Raw genomic sequence first — 15,130 nt, forward strand, 5'->3', positions numbered from 1 at the left:
ACACTTCAGTTACTTTTCACTCAAGTAAACTCAAAGTCTCTGGTTTGACTTACAAGACCCTGTAGGATCTGAATCCCTATTAATTTTTTAATCTTTACAATTCCTGCTATTCTTTCTTACCTTGTTTACTTCTTTTCTCTCACATTAGACTTAAGCTCCACGAAAATGGACAACTTTGCACTGCCTTTATCTCCAAGAGTTGAATTCATTTGGCAGATTGTAAGTGCTCTGCAAATATTTTCAAATAAATTAATTATTTAAAATATTTTTTCTTTGAATGTATGTATATTAAAGGCTTTTAAAAATCATATCTTTTATTCAAGAGAAAAGATTTGTCTAGAGAATCCTTTTTGTTTTGATTTTATTGTATTTAATTAAATTAGCTCTGCTAGTGTAAATGTTAATGTAGGAAACTGTAAGCATTTCCTAAATTTTAAAATAAAATGCATGGGGTTCAAACATCTGCTCTTTTAGGAACAAAAGAAGAACAAATGTATCTTCTATTTTTTAAATATTGTATATATGTGATATGGAATCTAATTTTTTCCCTCAATACCTAAACAACTATCCCTGAATACTTTTTAAAGCCATTCTTCATTTCCTTATGATTTTTTTAATGAGTTCACTTCAATGACAAGACTTGTAACTATATTAGCAATTGCTTTTAGAATACCGTGTGTTCCTCTAAATACCTTGCAAAATAATGCAACATTAGCAGTATAATATCCTCATAAACAACCACTAATTTGATTTGTTAACTTGATTGATTTCTGACTCTCAACCTATAATTTCATTCAAGTATAATAAATCCTATTTGACTTTTCTGGGGGGTTTATACCATATGTTATGAATTTGATTTGTTGATCTTTGAATCAAGAGTCCGTACCTGTACTTTTGGTTAGATGGGTCTATAGAATCCTTTTACTGGTTTGATTCTGTTGTTGTTTCTTCATTATTTTAGCTCTGCTACTGTACATTTTGATGTTGAAGGCTTCAAAAATTTTGTAAATTTTAAAACAAAATTGATGGAATTTACCTATTCTGTGAAATTTGGAAGAAATGAGAGTATACTTTTTTTAAAGTAGTAACTTAAGGGTATTTTCAATTTCTTCTAAAGTTTTTTTTTAAATACACAGTTTTTATTGAGATAATTCTTGATAACAAGAGCCAAATATTTAATTTTTCTCTTGAAATAAATGTGGTTAACTTGAAAAGAAAAGTTGTTAATATACGTTTGATCACTTCTAATTAAAAAAAAAATGCTTGAAAGAGCAGTGGTCGTAGGCATTTAGTCCAGAGAGCAGAAGTTTACCTTGTTTTACCTAGAAGAGCACAAGTATATGGACCCAGATTATTCCACAGGAATATAGATAAAAAGCATGAAATACATTTTAAAAACTAAAGTTATTTTTGATGTATTTGTGTGAGAACAAAGGAAGAGCATAAAAAATGTAGTTGTCATGGTCACTTTTGGAAGATATTACATCAGATACAAATAAGCACAAAGAGAAAGAGTATGAGGAATAAAAGCCTCATCTGACTCAGAGTGGAGAGGGCCTCACAGTGTGAGGACAACCTCATGCTACATATGCCTGCTATTGTCAGGGCATGGTCCTCTGCATAAAGGATATTATTATTAATGAGACTCCAAGTCTCAATAAGGAAGTAAAATGCTGCTAGCCTCCAAACAGAATAATTGACTTATCAGGTAATAAACTGTGCGCCTTTTATAACATGTGCGATTATATTATCACTCTATAAGTTTTAAAATTTGTTACATTTAAAATGAAAATAATTTCAAATTTTAAATAAAATCAGTATCTTAGAGAAATAAGTTTCAATATACACCACCATACATGTGTGTGTGTGTGTGTGTGTATATATATATATATATATATATATATATATATATATACAATGATATACATATTTATGTTGTCTAAATTCTTCCCTCAGACAACCTAGCATTCTTCTTGTATTTGTAATTAAATTTTCTCTATATTAGTTTGGGCTTTTCACCTCTGACATTAGGATACACAAATAAATAATAAAAGAAAAATATTATAACAGTTTTATTTTAATAAAGTTTATTAAGAACTTTTCAGGTAAAATAAATCACTGAAAAATTTCACCCTCAAAATCAAGGATAAATGGTAAAGATAACTTCCTCATTACCTTAAAAACTCTGCTTTCCATTATTACAAATAAATTTCATTTCCTACAATATTCTATTGGGAGCATAAACTCCCCAATATATGAGCTTTATTGGCATGTAAATAGTGAAGATTATTGATGCTAATGTCACATGAAGTTATTAAGCAAAGGTACAAAATCACCGGCAGCCTTCAGGGCCTTCTAAATCTTATAAGATCATGCGAATGATGACACAGAGCTGATAGAGACAGATACTAACATTATTTGGAAAACAGTTTTCATTTATAGTATCATGAACAAACTGTTAAGGTGTTGATGGGCCTAGATATTATTTTCCACTGGGGTCCACATCTTTGCATGTGAAAAAAAAGTGAGTGAGGGCGCTGGAGAGAAATCACTATTATTATTCTTGGATAATTTAGTGAGAGAAATACGAAGTGGACCAGAGAATGATAATAACACACGTCACTCTTCTTTGAGGAAGGAATCCCATAAATTCTGTTGTATACTTTTCCTATAATTATAAATTACTTGATTTAAAGTTAGATATGATTATTAAATATAGCTTAATATTTGTTATCTTTTAGCAGGTTATATAAATCGTCTCTATTAAGTTTTCTGTTTTGTTTCAACATATTGTTCTTCTCATAGGAATTTGTTTTCTGCAAATCCAAGAATTTCACTATAGAAATTTAAAGGCATTCCAGGTTTAGCTGATCTATCAAACATGCACATAAAATTGGAGGAAAGGAGATGTGCAATCAATGTCAAGCGTCAAGGATACTGATAAGGGTCACATTGACATATTTTATGTTCAGCTTGTGAGCAAAGATGCCAGTAAATTCTGACAGGAAGCAGCAGTACTTTTGCTAAATTGCTATAATAAATTGTTAAGCTCTTTTAAAAGCTGGGAAGTATTGTGGGTGGGGGGATGTGTAATCCTGAACTTTATGACTCGTGAAAATTAGCTATAAATTTAGGGAACGAAAGGAACAGCAAGAGCAAGGGGTGTCGTGTTGTTTTTCTTTCTTCTTTTTTTTTTTTACAAACTACACTTGGAAAATATTTAATCTTCATTTTGTAAGTCCTTTAAAATAACATTTAATTAGTTAGCATACATTCTGATAGGGGACAGCAGTGAAGTCAAAATATTTTTTATGTGAGATAATATATTTTAACACATATAGTTTAAATTTTTTCTTTTCATTTCGAGCCATCTCTAAATTGTGAAATAAGTAAGTGAATAATATAAATATAAATGTTCTTATAATTAAAGCGTACAATGAATACCACTGTAAAAGGTAGAATATAACCTTGAGTTTGTCTCTATATATAGAGACCCTTGTAAAAAAAGATAATATATCCATATGTATTTGAATTTTAGTTTGTAAAGTAGGGTCTACTATGTCTCAACACATATTTTATTAATTATTTGTGTTATGCCATACTGAAGGGATGCATCTGGTTAATTGACTATGTATGAGTCATTTATTTACCACATGTAATTAATAATAGAATTAAAGGATATGGTGTTTATAGATAAGTAAACTAAGTACTAAGGAAATTAACTGACTCTCCTAATATCAAATTACATATTCTCAGAGCATAATACCCATTTTTCAACTCAGAATTTTATTCTCACATTTTAAATGACAATTTTAATAATTTAAATAATATTTTTAAATTGTATACTTTAAAATAATTCTTTAATAATTTAAAAAGTAGTGCTGTAAGCATTTTATATAATTTAATGTTTAAAGGTCTGGGACTAAGAACTAACTAGAAAATGAAACTGTGAGGAAAATCAGTTGATCGTGGTATGCTAAAATCAAAGGGGAATGGTGTCTTTGAAAGAGTGTAGGATCAACTGCATTAAATCCTACTGTTAGGTCAAGCAAGCTGAGAATGGATTCCGTCCTTAGTCTATGGATGTCACTGGGATTTTGAAAAATGAAGTTTTGATTGAAGAGTATGGAAAATATTGAAACTGACTAAAGAGGATCGTGGGAAAAGCGGAAGTTGAAACTGAGTCTAGACAATCCTTTGGATGACTTTTTTCATTAGGGTTGAAATGGATGTTTTTTGTATGTAATGGGAGAAATTAAACCGCACACATTTAAAGTACATTTGTTTCAAAATAAGTGTACTCCAGGAAAGCAAAACCATAATCAAGAAAAGGAATATATGCATCACCCCAAGCATATCCACATGACTCAGCAATCCCTTCTTCTTACTTCTCCCAGACTCTCTCTCACATCCCCAGGCAACCACTGTTCTGCTGTCTGTTGCTAAAAATTTGTTGGGATTTCCTACAATTTTATATAATGGAATCATACCATATGTATTCTTTTTTTTTTTTTTTTTTTGGTCTGGCCTCCTTCATTCAGTTTAATTATTTGGCATTCATCAACGCTGTAGAAATCAATAGTTCATTCCATTGTATTGCTGGGTAGGGATATATGACAGCTTGTTTGTCCTATAAACTGATGTTTGTTTCGGTTCTTTTCAGTTTTTTGACTATTACAAATAAAACTGCTATGGACTTTCTTGTACATGGACTTGTGCTTTCTTTCCTCATGTTTATTAAATGCCTAGAAGTGGAATAACTGGTGAATCATAAGGTAGGTATAAGATTAACTTTTTTAGAAACTGCCAAGATGTTTTCCAAAATGGTTGTACCATTTTACATATTCACAAGCAATGTATTAGATTTCCAGTTATTCTATATAGTAGCCATCACCTGGTATGATCAGCCTTTTAAATTTCACCCATTATAATATATGGCTAGCAACATCTCATTGTGGTTTTAATTTGAATTTCCCTAAAGACAAATTATATTGTGCATCTTTTCTTTTCTTTTCTTTTCTTTTTTTTGCTGTACATGGGTCTCTCACTGTTGTGGCCTCTCCCGTTGCAGAGCACAGGCTCCGGACGCGCAGGCTCAGCGGCCATGGCTCATGGGCCCAGCCGTTCCGTGGCATGTGGGATCTTCCCGGACCAGGGCACGAACCCATGTCCCCTGCATCGGCAGGCTGACTCTCAACCACTGCGCCACCAGGGAAACCCTATAGTGTACATGTTTTCATGTGATTATTTGCTTACTGTGGCAGGCAGACTCTGAGATGGCCCCAGTTATCCCCACATCTTGTTATATTTCATGCCTTTGTGTAAAATCTCCCTCCTTTTTTTTAGCATGGAGGTGATTTTGTGACTTAATTCTAATCAACAGAATACAGAAGCTCATGTGACAAAGAGCTGAGGGTAGCCTGTGGCCAACAACCAGCAAAGAAAGGAGCCCATCAGTTTGACAACTGCAGGAAACTGAATCCTGCTAGCAACCACCTAAATTTGGAAGTAGATCTTTCACCCAGTGAGTCTTACAAGAGACCCCATCCCTGGACAATATCTTGATTGCAGTCTAGTGAGAGACTCTGAAGCAGAGGGCCCAGCTAAGCCATTGCTAATATTCCCAACCCACAGGTACTGTGAGATAATAAAGGTATTTTGTTTAAACTGCTAAGTGTGTCAACATTACTATGCAACAACAGATAATAATGCACAATTGCTGTTATTTTCTTGGGTGAAAAGTTTGTTCATATCTTTTGCCTATTTTTTAATTGAATTGTTTTTTGTGTTTGTTTTGACAGTACATTATTCATTCTTTTTATTTATTTGGTTGTGCTGGGTCTTAGATGTGGCACATGGGCTCCTTAGCTGCGGCATGTGAACTCTTAGTTGCAGCACGCATGTGGGATCTAGTTCCCTGCCTAGGGATCAAACCCGGACCCTCTACATTGCGAGCGAGGGGTCGTACCCACGGCGCCACACGGGAAGTCCCCATTATTCATTCTTGATACAAACCCTTTATAGATATTTCCTTTGCATATAATTTCTCCCAGCCTAAGGCTTGTCTTTTCATTATCTTCATAGTGACTTCCAGAAAAAAGATATTTTTTAACTTTTATAATGTCTAATGTGTCCATTTTTTATTTTATGAATCATGTTTTGTGGCTCTACTGACTGATGATCGACCAAAGATTACACTGTAAGTACTTAGGGATGAATTTCAAGACCCATATTGTCAGAATATACCCTGTACTCACTGAATTCAAATTTAGCAATACAGATCCCTTGTGAGTGTCTGCATTAAAAATAAATGTTTGTAATGCCAGAAACCATAAAATTCATAGAAGAAAACATATGTGGTAAGTTCCTTGACATTGGTATCAGCAATGACTTTTTGAATCTAATTCCAAAAGCAAAGGCAACAAAAGCCAGAGTAAACAAGTGGGACCACATCAAATTAAAAAGATTCTGCACAGGAAAGGAAATCATCAACAAAATGAAGAGGTAATCTATTGACTGGGAAACAGTATTTGCAAATCATATATCTGACAAGGGGTTAAATACAAAATACACTTAAAAAATAAAACCTCATACAATGGAATAGCAGAAAACAAACAACCTGATTAAAAAATTAGCAGGTATCTGAATAGGTATTTTTCCAACGAAGACATACAGACAACTAACAGGCACATGAAAAGATGCTCAACATCACTAACCAGAGAAATGCAAATCAAAACCACAATGAAATCACCTCACACCTGTTAAATGGCTATTATAAAAAAAGGTAAGAGATAAATTTTGTCGAGGTTGTCGAGAAAAGGAAACTCTTGTGCACTGCTGATGGGAATGTAAATTGGTGCAGCTACTGTAGAAAACACTATAGAGGTTCTTAAATAAATAAAAATAGAATTATCATATGATACAGCAATTCCACTTTGGGGTATTTATGTGAAGAAAATGAAAACACTAATTTGAAAAGCTATGTACACCTCAATGCGCATAGCAACATTATTCACAATAACCAAGATATGGACACACACAACTGGAGTGTCCATCGATAGATGAATGGATAAAGAAGATGCGGTGTATGTATATGTACACACATGCACACAATGAAATACTAGTTAGCCATAAAAATGAGTGACATCCTGCCATTTGTGATAACATGGATGGACCTTAAGGGCATTATGCTAAGTGAAATAAATCAGACAGAGAAAGACAAATACCATATGAACTCACTTACATGTGTAATCTAAACAAACAAATAAACAAACAACAACAACAAAACAAGCTCATAGATAGAGATAACAGTTTGATAGTTGCTGGGGGTGGAGCTGGAAATAGGAGGTAGGTGGGCAAAATTGGTGAAGGGAGTCAAAATGTACAAACTTCCAGCTATAAAATAAATAAGTCATGGGGATGGCAAGTACAGCATGGGGAATATAGTTAATAATACTCTATTGTGTATTTAAAAGTTGCTAAGAGAATAAATCTTAAAGTCCTCAAAAAAAAAAAAACAAAGAAAAGAAGATTTCTATAACTATGCATGGTGACAAATGTTAACTAGACTTGTTGTGAACATGTTGCAATATATACAAATATCAAACCATTATGTTGTACACCTGAAGCTAACACAGTGTTATATGTCAATTTTACCTCAATAAAAATTAATAAATAATAAAATAAAGTGCTTGTTGATTAATTTTTTAACTGTTTGGATAGAAGAAAAGAGACTATGCTAAATGCTTTAACCTTATGTTTTTATATATTTTATTACAATTTTAGCAAAAACGTCCATTGTAGATAACACTGGGTAGGTAAAAACAAATTTAGTTTTTAGTCTTGACTAGAAAATGATTTATGAATTATGCCATAAAATTTTTATGCAAAATATTTTGAAATATCTGAATGAAATTTTTCTTTGATAAGACCTCGATCACCAAATATCTAACCCACAAGTAATGTGATTTCAGCCTCAGATTTATGTAATTATGAGTAATTTTTAGTATATTATTAATTAAATAATACCATTTACATCATCTTTAAGGATCAAAATGTAAACTATTCTACCTTGATTAATTTTCTAACTGACAGGTAATACAGTGTTTCCCACAAGTAGATATTATTCATGAATCTGACATTATTAAACTTTATTCTACAAAAATGCAGTTTTGAAATAGAGAATTATTTTTAAAAATCATAAAATGGAACTGTGTTCAGAAAATAATGTAGTTCCAAATGTACTAGTTAATTCTTTATAAAAGTAATTGGGGTTTTTTTGTGTACTTTCCTTAATATGGTAGATTAAAAATTAAGAAGTGGATTTCATGTCATTACAGGTAAGATCTGACATGTCATTAACACACCCAGAGGAGTTTATGACTAAAAATGTGCATACGTTTTTAGCTATGTAATGAGCAAATTTTCAGATGAGAGTCTAAGCAAACTGCAAATAAACCTGTCATATATTTTTCTACCAAAAAGAAAAACGTATTTGTACTTGAAAGGTCAAGAGCAATGCTAGCTAACAGTATTGCTCTGGAGATCACTTTATTCTTCAATTGTGTTTTTGTAGCATGTAACCCTGAAGCTCTAACCTTAGCTGGATGAACAATGAGTGGAAATGGCACCAAAGCAGCTGATCTATAGCTAGGAAGTGGCCTAATCATTTTCTTGTAACTACTTGATTACAAAAAGACCCTATAATAGAGAATGACTATTAAAAAAAAATTCATTCGTAAAGGAGTTCAAATCTCAAACAGGGAAGAAGGTAGATGATGCGAGAATGTAGAAGTGAAGAGAAGAAAGTTAGCTGAAACCATGACTCATCAGAGTCCATGAAATAAACAGAAATGTAAGGAGAATTTTGAAGGGCTGTGGGCTGAATCCACTGAATTGTGGGATGCTAGGGGAAGCAACTGCAGTCTTGGTCTGGAGGTTTGCCAAAGATACGTCTTTTTTTTTTTTTTTCTCCATGATCTTCAAGCTCCTGAGAAACACCATCATGTTTTATGTCTGGCTAAATAGTGATTCAAACTGTTCAAAGTGAGAAAACTTTCTGTTCATTTACTTTCCTGTATATTCTTTGAAGAACTCTAAAAATTAAAGTCATCTGAGGATGTGTCTTCACTGCAACCCCCTAAATTCCAAGTGACTTAGCCAGCCACCTCATTAATTTTCATTAGAGAGTTCAGAAAAGTTTACTTATTTAGGACATTTGCCATGTTAAATTTAGACAAAAAGCAGGCAAAAAAAATGGCTGTGTTGCCAAGCCACTAATCATAATTTCTAGGATCAGTCAACTATACTCCTTACTTTTACTGCCTAAGGGGGACTCAGGACGCGCAGATTGCTGAAAAACGTACTGCATTGGTGCCTCAGTGCAGCCAGAAGGCATTCATCCATTTCTGACACCCCATCACCTTTGTGTTCTATAGTTATTTTATTTATTTTTTTCACTGTTTCAGTTTTTTAAAATCTTCAGTCTTTTTCAGAGAGATTCCCATCTGCTTCATTTAAAAAATCATCACTACCCGTAGTTGTCTTATAATTAAAGCAAAGTCTATTCAAATTATTTTTGAATTCATATGTTGGGGGATATATCTTTCAACTTGACAATCAGCACTTAAAAAACATCCTCAGAAAAAGAAGTTGTATTTCTCATGTTTTTATAACAACAGCAGTAGTAACCACACTAACACGGCTGCTCTTTTGAGCTATTACCTTTTGCCAACCTCTCTGCACTCAGTGCCAAGGGCTTTATCAACATTGTCTTACTTAATCTACACAAACATCTTTGAAGCTCAGCATTATTACCGATATTTTACAGATGATGAATCTGAAACTTAGAGCAGGTAAATAGTATGTTCGGTGCAGTACAATTATTAAATGGCAGTGCTATCATTGAGCCCAGACTGGTTTGACCTCCAAGCTCTTGCTCTTAACCACTTCATTATCCTGACTTCATGCTTTGTAAAACATGATATGTTATCATGTATGCGTTCCTTTGGTTGGCTAATTCACAATTATATGGAGTAGGTCTTCCTAGTGTTATCAGCATCTTACAGATAATAAAATCAAGACATAGAGATTACACTAAAAACACAAAATTATTTGTTGAACCATATCAAAGAGTTTAAGAAAAACTTTTGATTACTGTGGTTTGCCATTAGCTTTATGTGATTTTTTTTTTCCTTTTGGCATAATGTTATCTACTAAGATATATTCTAGGGTAAAAAATGAGGGACAATGAAAAAGTTTCTAGATAAAAAGGCAAATGATCACTTTGACATTGATTAAAAACAATAGGAGTAATTGGGAAACTTCTGTGAATTATTTAGATATCAATGATTTTTGGTTTAGATTTTTTTTCCTCGGTACTTACACGTGGCCACATGTGGCTATTTATTGTACATTTACATTAATTACATGAAATAAAATTTTAAATTCAATTATTCAGTCACACCAGTCATATTTCAAGTCCTAAAAAGCCACATGTGGGTAGTGGCTAGCATATTTCAGAACACAAATAAAGAACATTTTCAGCATCAGGAAAATATGTACTGCAAAATATAGGTCTAGACACTTAAGCATACGTAGAAATGCCAAATTGGGTTAAGATGTTATCAAAAGCTAATCCTCAGACTTGGTATTAGACAAATACATATGTTATCAATGTGCTGCTTACAAAAATATAAACCTAAATGTTTGTATTCGGTGATTTGAGCTTTAGTTTTGACTGAAAATGGAAAAGAGTCGCAGTTCTAATTTATTTATTAAAGATTTTTAAATGCTAGATTTACATAATTATGTAAGTTCTGTTTGCAGGTAGAAAACTATAGTAGCAATCCTTTAAGAATATTTTTTCCCCAAAAATCATGGTATCAAATAATGTCTATACATCATTTAAGCTTTACAATAAAGTAGTTTTATCCTCAAATGTTAAAAAATAAATAATAAACAATTGAGGCTTAGGAAAATGCCCAGCACCCAGTTGATAACTGGTAGGTCTAGATGCAGGGAATTAGACTCAGATCTTAAATATACTAAATATACTCTGAGCTACAAAAGTACATTTATAGTGGGGCTTCCCTGGTGGCACAGTGGTTGAGTCCGCCTGCCGATACAGGGGACACGGGTTCGTGCCCCGGTCCGGGAAGATCCCACATGCCACGGAGCGTCTGGACCCGTGAGCCATGGCCACTGAGCCTGCACGTCCGGAGCCTGTGCTCTGCAACGGGAGAGACCACAACAGTGAGAGGCCCGCTTACCGCAAAAAAAAAAAAAAAAAAAAAAAAATCATTGCTCCAAGGAGCTGGGGTTACTTTGTTGGAAAATGATATTAGAAACCTAGATCTGGGTAAAAAGTATGATTTTTGCTACCAGAGTATAGTCACTCCTAGGATCTCTCAGTGGACAGAGCAAGGGGGTACATGTGCACATTAACTCATGTATAAACACACACACACACGTGTATATATATGTAACCATCTGTATTTATGCAAATCAATTAGGTAAATGGTGAGGGTCAGGATTGCTGGATTGTATGATAAGACTGTATTTAACTTTGCAAGAAGCTTCCAAACTGTCTTCAACGTGGTTATACCATTTTGTATTCCCACCAGTAATGAATGAGAGTTCCTGTAGTTCTGCATTCTCACCAGTAATTGGTAGTGTCGGTGTTTTGGGTATCAGCCCTTTTAATAGGTACATAGTGGTATCTTATTGTAGTAATTAATTTGCATTTCCATGATGACAAATGATGTTGTCATCTTTCCTATGTTTATTTACCATGTGTACACCTTCTTTGGTAAAGTGTCTGTTCATATCTTTCGCCTAATTTTAATTGGGTTAGTTGTTTCCTTCATGTTAGACTTAAAACTTCTTTGTATATTTTGGATCCAAATTCTTTATCAGGTATGTGTTTTGCAAATATTATCTCCCATTCTGTGACTTGTCTTTTTTATTCTCTTAACATGTCTTTTGAGGAGTGGAAGGTTTTCATTTTAGTGAAGTCCAAATTACCTATGGTTTCTTTCATGGATATTGTTCTAAAGTTTTATCTAAAAACTCACCCCTCTGAGGGGATGTGGGGGTTCTTGAATCTTAACCATGAAAACCTGGTAAGATTCCTGGAGGCTAACCCCATGAAAGTAAGGTAACTCCCCCAAGACTGCAGCTAAGGAATTTCTAACTTGCAAGCTGTTTCACACAGTCTCCAGGAATTTGTCATTTACCATTTGTGTTCCTACCACTATGGCGTGAGCAGCTTCTGCTCTAGAAAAGCAGAACTTTCCTGTGACTCTCTAAATTCCACCATCTCTCCAGATTTTATGGTGGTGGTTTCCCTTGCCTCACTTACCTGATAGGTACAGGAAAAGCCATTGATTTTCATTTTGTTGAGATTTTTGCTGTTGTAAGAACCTAAGAGACACCTTCCAAGTTCTTTACATGTCTGCGCTGAAACCAGAAGTCAGTAGAATTTTTTGTATATGTTATATCTCAGCAAATTTTATTTAAAAATAAATTAAGATATTTTAAAATATATTTTTACTCATCTGTATAATATATACCATTGCAGAAATATCTTACATGGAAAGCTAATACATATTAAATCATTTATGAATAGGGATTCTGCTTCTAACTTGCCACCAAACCTCCATAATATGCTTGGTCAATTTATAAAATACATCATAAAATGCATGAATGTCCTATTTAATTTATTCATTTTGTCAGGGGATTCCTTTTTGATTGATCATCTTAACAATTACCTCAAAATACCAACTGTTGCATAAATATTTAATAAATGAACAAACACACACACCAAGTGTAAATTTATTATGAACACAGTTAATCAACTTTTCAGAATTCATCTGTCAGTGGTGTCAACATTGGTAAATAGCACAAAACTCAAAAAAAAAAAAGCTTTTTGTGATGATAGCCCTGAAGGTTGATAGCAAATCTGGCTGAGTTATTAATGTGCATAGGCAAACTTTCTTCTCCTTTCAGTGAATTCTTTAAGCAATTACGAACTTTTAAACTTCTGCTATAACTCACGGAATATCCAACAAATTTTGTGTGTGTTAGGAAGGAAATATTTTTGAGTCATATGTTGTGTAGATTTTATGGTATTTGCTGAGCAAAGGGGTCAAGGATGCATACCAGTAAGATTATACAATGAAGATGAACATAGGTTTTTTGAAGGAAAAACTTAAAGGGGAGAAATGACACGGCCATTGTTTCTTTCACTCATATTTAAATAGCATGGACTGTAGATAGCTGTCAGTAGGTACAATAGTCAAGATTCTAGCAGTGATGGGCCTTTCCTGTCTTGCATAACACTAAGAACACTCCAAGAGAAAGTGACCCCCACTCTAAATCTATACAAGAAAATTTTCAATTGTTCTATAGGCCCAAGAACCACAGCAGGGAGTTTGCGGAAGAGGGCTAACAAATATAAACTCCTTTGTGATTGATAGTTATTTTTGATTGGTGCATGTAGTCCTATTCTTGGACAGATTTTAGCATTTGTCAGAGAGATTTTAAACAGGAAGCAGTAGCTCTAGCCTTGCGCCCAGAGCCATAGTGTAGAGGCATGGAGTTCGGCCTGGGAGTCCTCCTCTATGCCCCGTGGATGATCCTGGGGTGCAGGCTGGTCCAGTGATTTGTTGACACATTTACAACTACCTGCCTCCTAGGAGAAAATCTGTCCCTGGTGAACCTCATTCAGCATCCCAGGCCTGCCTTTGATTCTCTGGAGAAGGCTCTGCATGACATCCTGCTTGGGAGTCACTAGCTCAAGGCTCATGGTCTCCTAGTGATGCCCACTAAGGACCCAGGGGAGCAGAACAAGCTGCTGTAACGGTGGGGTCAGGGACCAAGTCTAGGGACGTCCAAGGCTGAAGTTCTCAGAAGCCAAGGGCCAGGATAGGAAGAAAAATCTGAGTGAGAAGCTACTAAAGAGGGTACCATATAGTTTTACTTATAAGAATTTACAAACTGAAAGAAACTTTCCTAAACTAAGCTGTCAGTATCAATTTAAGATTTTTAAAAATTCAATCAACCATGCTGTAAAATAAGACTGAACTATCTTTCCATTGTCTCTATAGGAAATTACAAAGTTTCTTTTATGTGAAGAGACAAAAGAGTATTCATTTAAAAAATAGAGGAAAAAGTATTATAGGGTCATTTCAGTTAATTAAAATAATAATAGTTGAGCAATAATACCTTAATATGTATAAAATAGATAACTAATAAGAACCTGTTCTGTAAAAGTAAATAAATAAAATAAAATTCAAAAAAGAATAGTTGAACAAACTGTAATTTTATATGCAATTGTAAATTTTTTGTTATTGAATATCTCCACAATTCTCCATAAATTTGCGAATTTATAATCTCAAATTCTCTCCAAACCTGGAATTAGCCTTTTAGGTAAAGGATAATTTACAATTGAATTTCTCACTATGTATAATATGTCTTTATCTATAGGATTTACTAATGGCATAATGGAGATCAGTTTTTAAAAAAATAGAGTTGAGTTATTATAATAAATATTTTACACACAACATGTAACTAAACTAATAACTTACTTTAAAAGAATATTTGAATATTTACAGCCAGTTATTCTCCAAGAATATTTTGGGAACAGCAGAAGTATTAAGTATTTGATAGAAAGAGTTTGAAACAAGAGTGAAATGGATCTGTCAGTTGAGGTTTGCAGTCAGCAGAATGAGGAAATGGGCTGTGGAATGGTGTTTATGCTAATGGCTTTACTGATCAATATCTAGAACCTTCAGTTTTAAGACTTTAGGAAGAGCTGTCATTGCCACATTTGGTAATAATAAGGATGATCGCAGTCCACCCTCAAATATATGGATAGAAATCATAAAAAGAAGCTGTATCTATACCTGCACAGATTTATCCATTAAAAAAAGTTAAACATAAAAAGCTTTGCAGGTGAAAATTTAGTCATTTAGAAATAAATAAAAATTTCAGTTACTATAGTTAGGGGAATGGCCTGTTTTCTAGCTACCGGAATTCTTGTTCTAGGACCTTTGGATCATCCTCTAGAAGTCTCAAAACATCTTTCTGAAGCATCTACCTCTTGATTTACAGCCCTGGCTAATTTCAA

General features: G+C 33.7%; 1 non-coding gene across 1 annotated transcript; it reads right to left on the reverse strand.

Moving 5' to 3' along the window:
• Nucleotides 1-9,456: 9,456 nt before the first annotated feature.
• LOC136140762 (small nucleolar RNA SNORD79) lies at nt 9,457-9,538 on the reverse strand. The gene has a single exon (XR_010657660.1). It is a non-coding gene; the product is annotated as a small nucleolar RNA SNORD79 (small nucleolar RNA).
• Between the last annotated feature and the right edge of the window lie 5,592 nt (nt 9,539-15,130).

The sequence above is a fragment of the Phocoena phocoena genome, chromosome 1, assembly GCF_963924675.1.
Source record: "Phocoena phocoena chromosome 1, mPhoPho1.1, whole genome shotgun sequence".
NCBI lineage: Eukaryota > Metazoa > Chordata > Mammalia > Artiodactyla > Phocoenidae > Phocoena > Phocoena phocoena.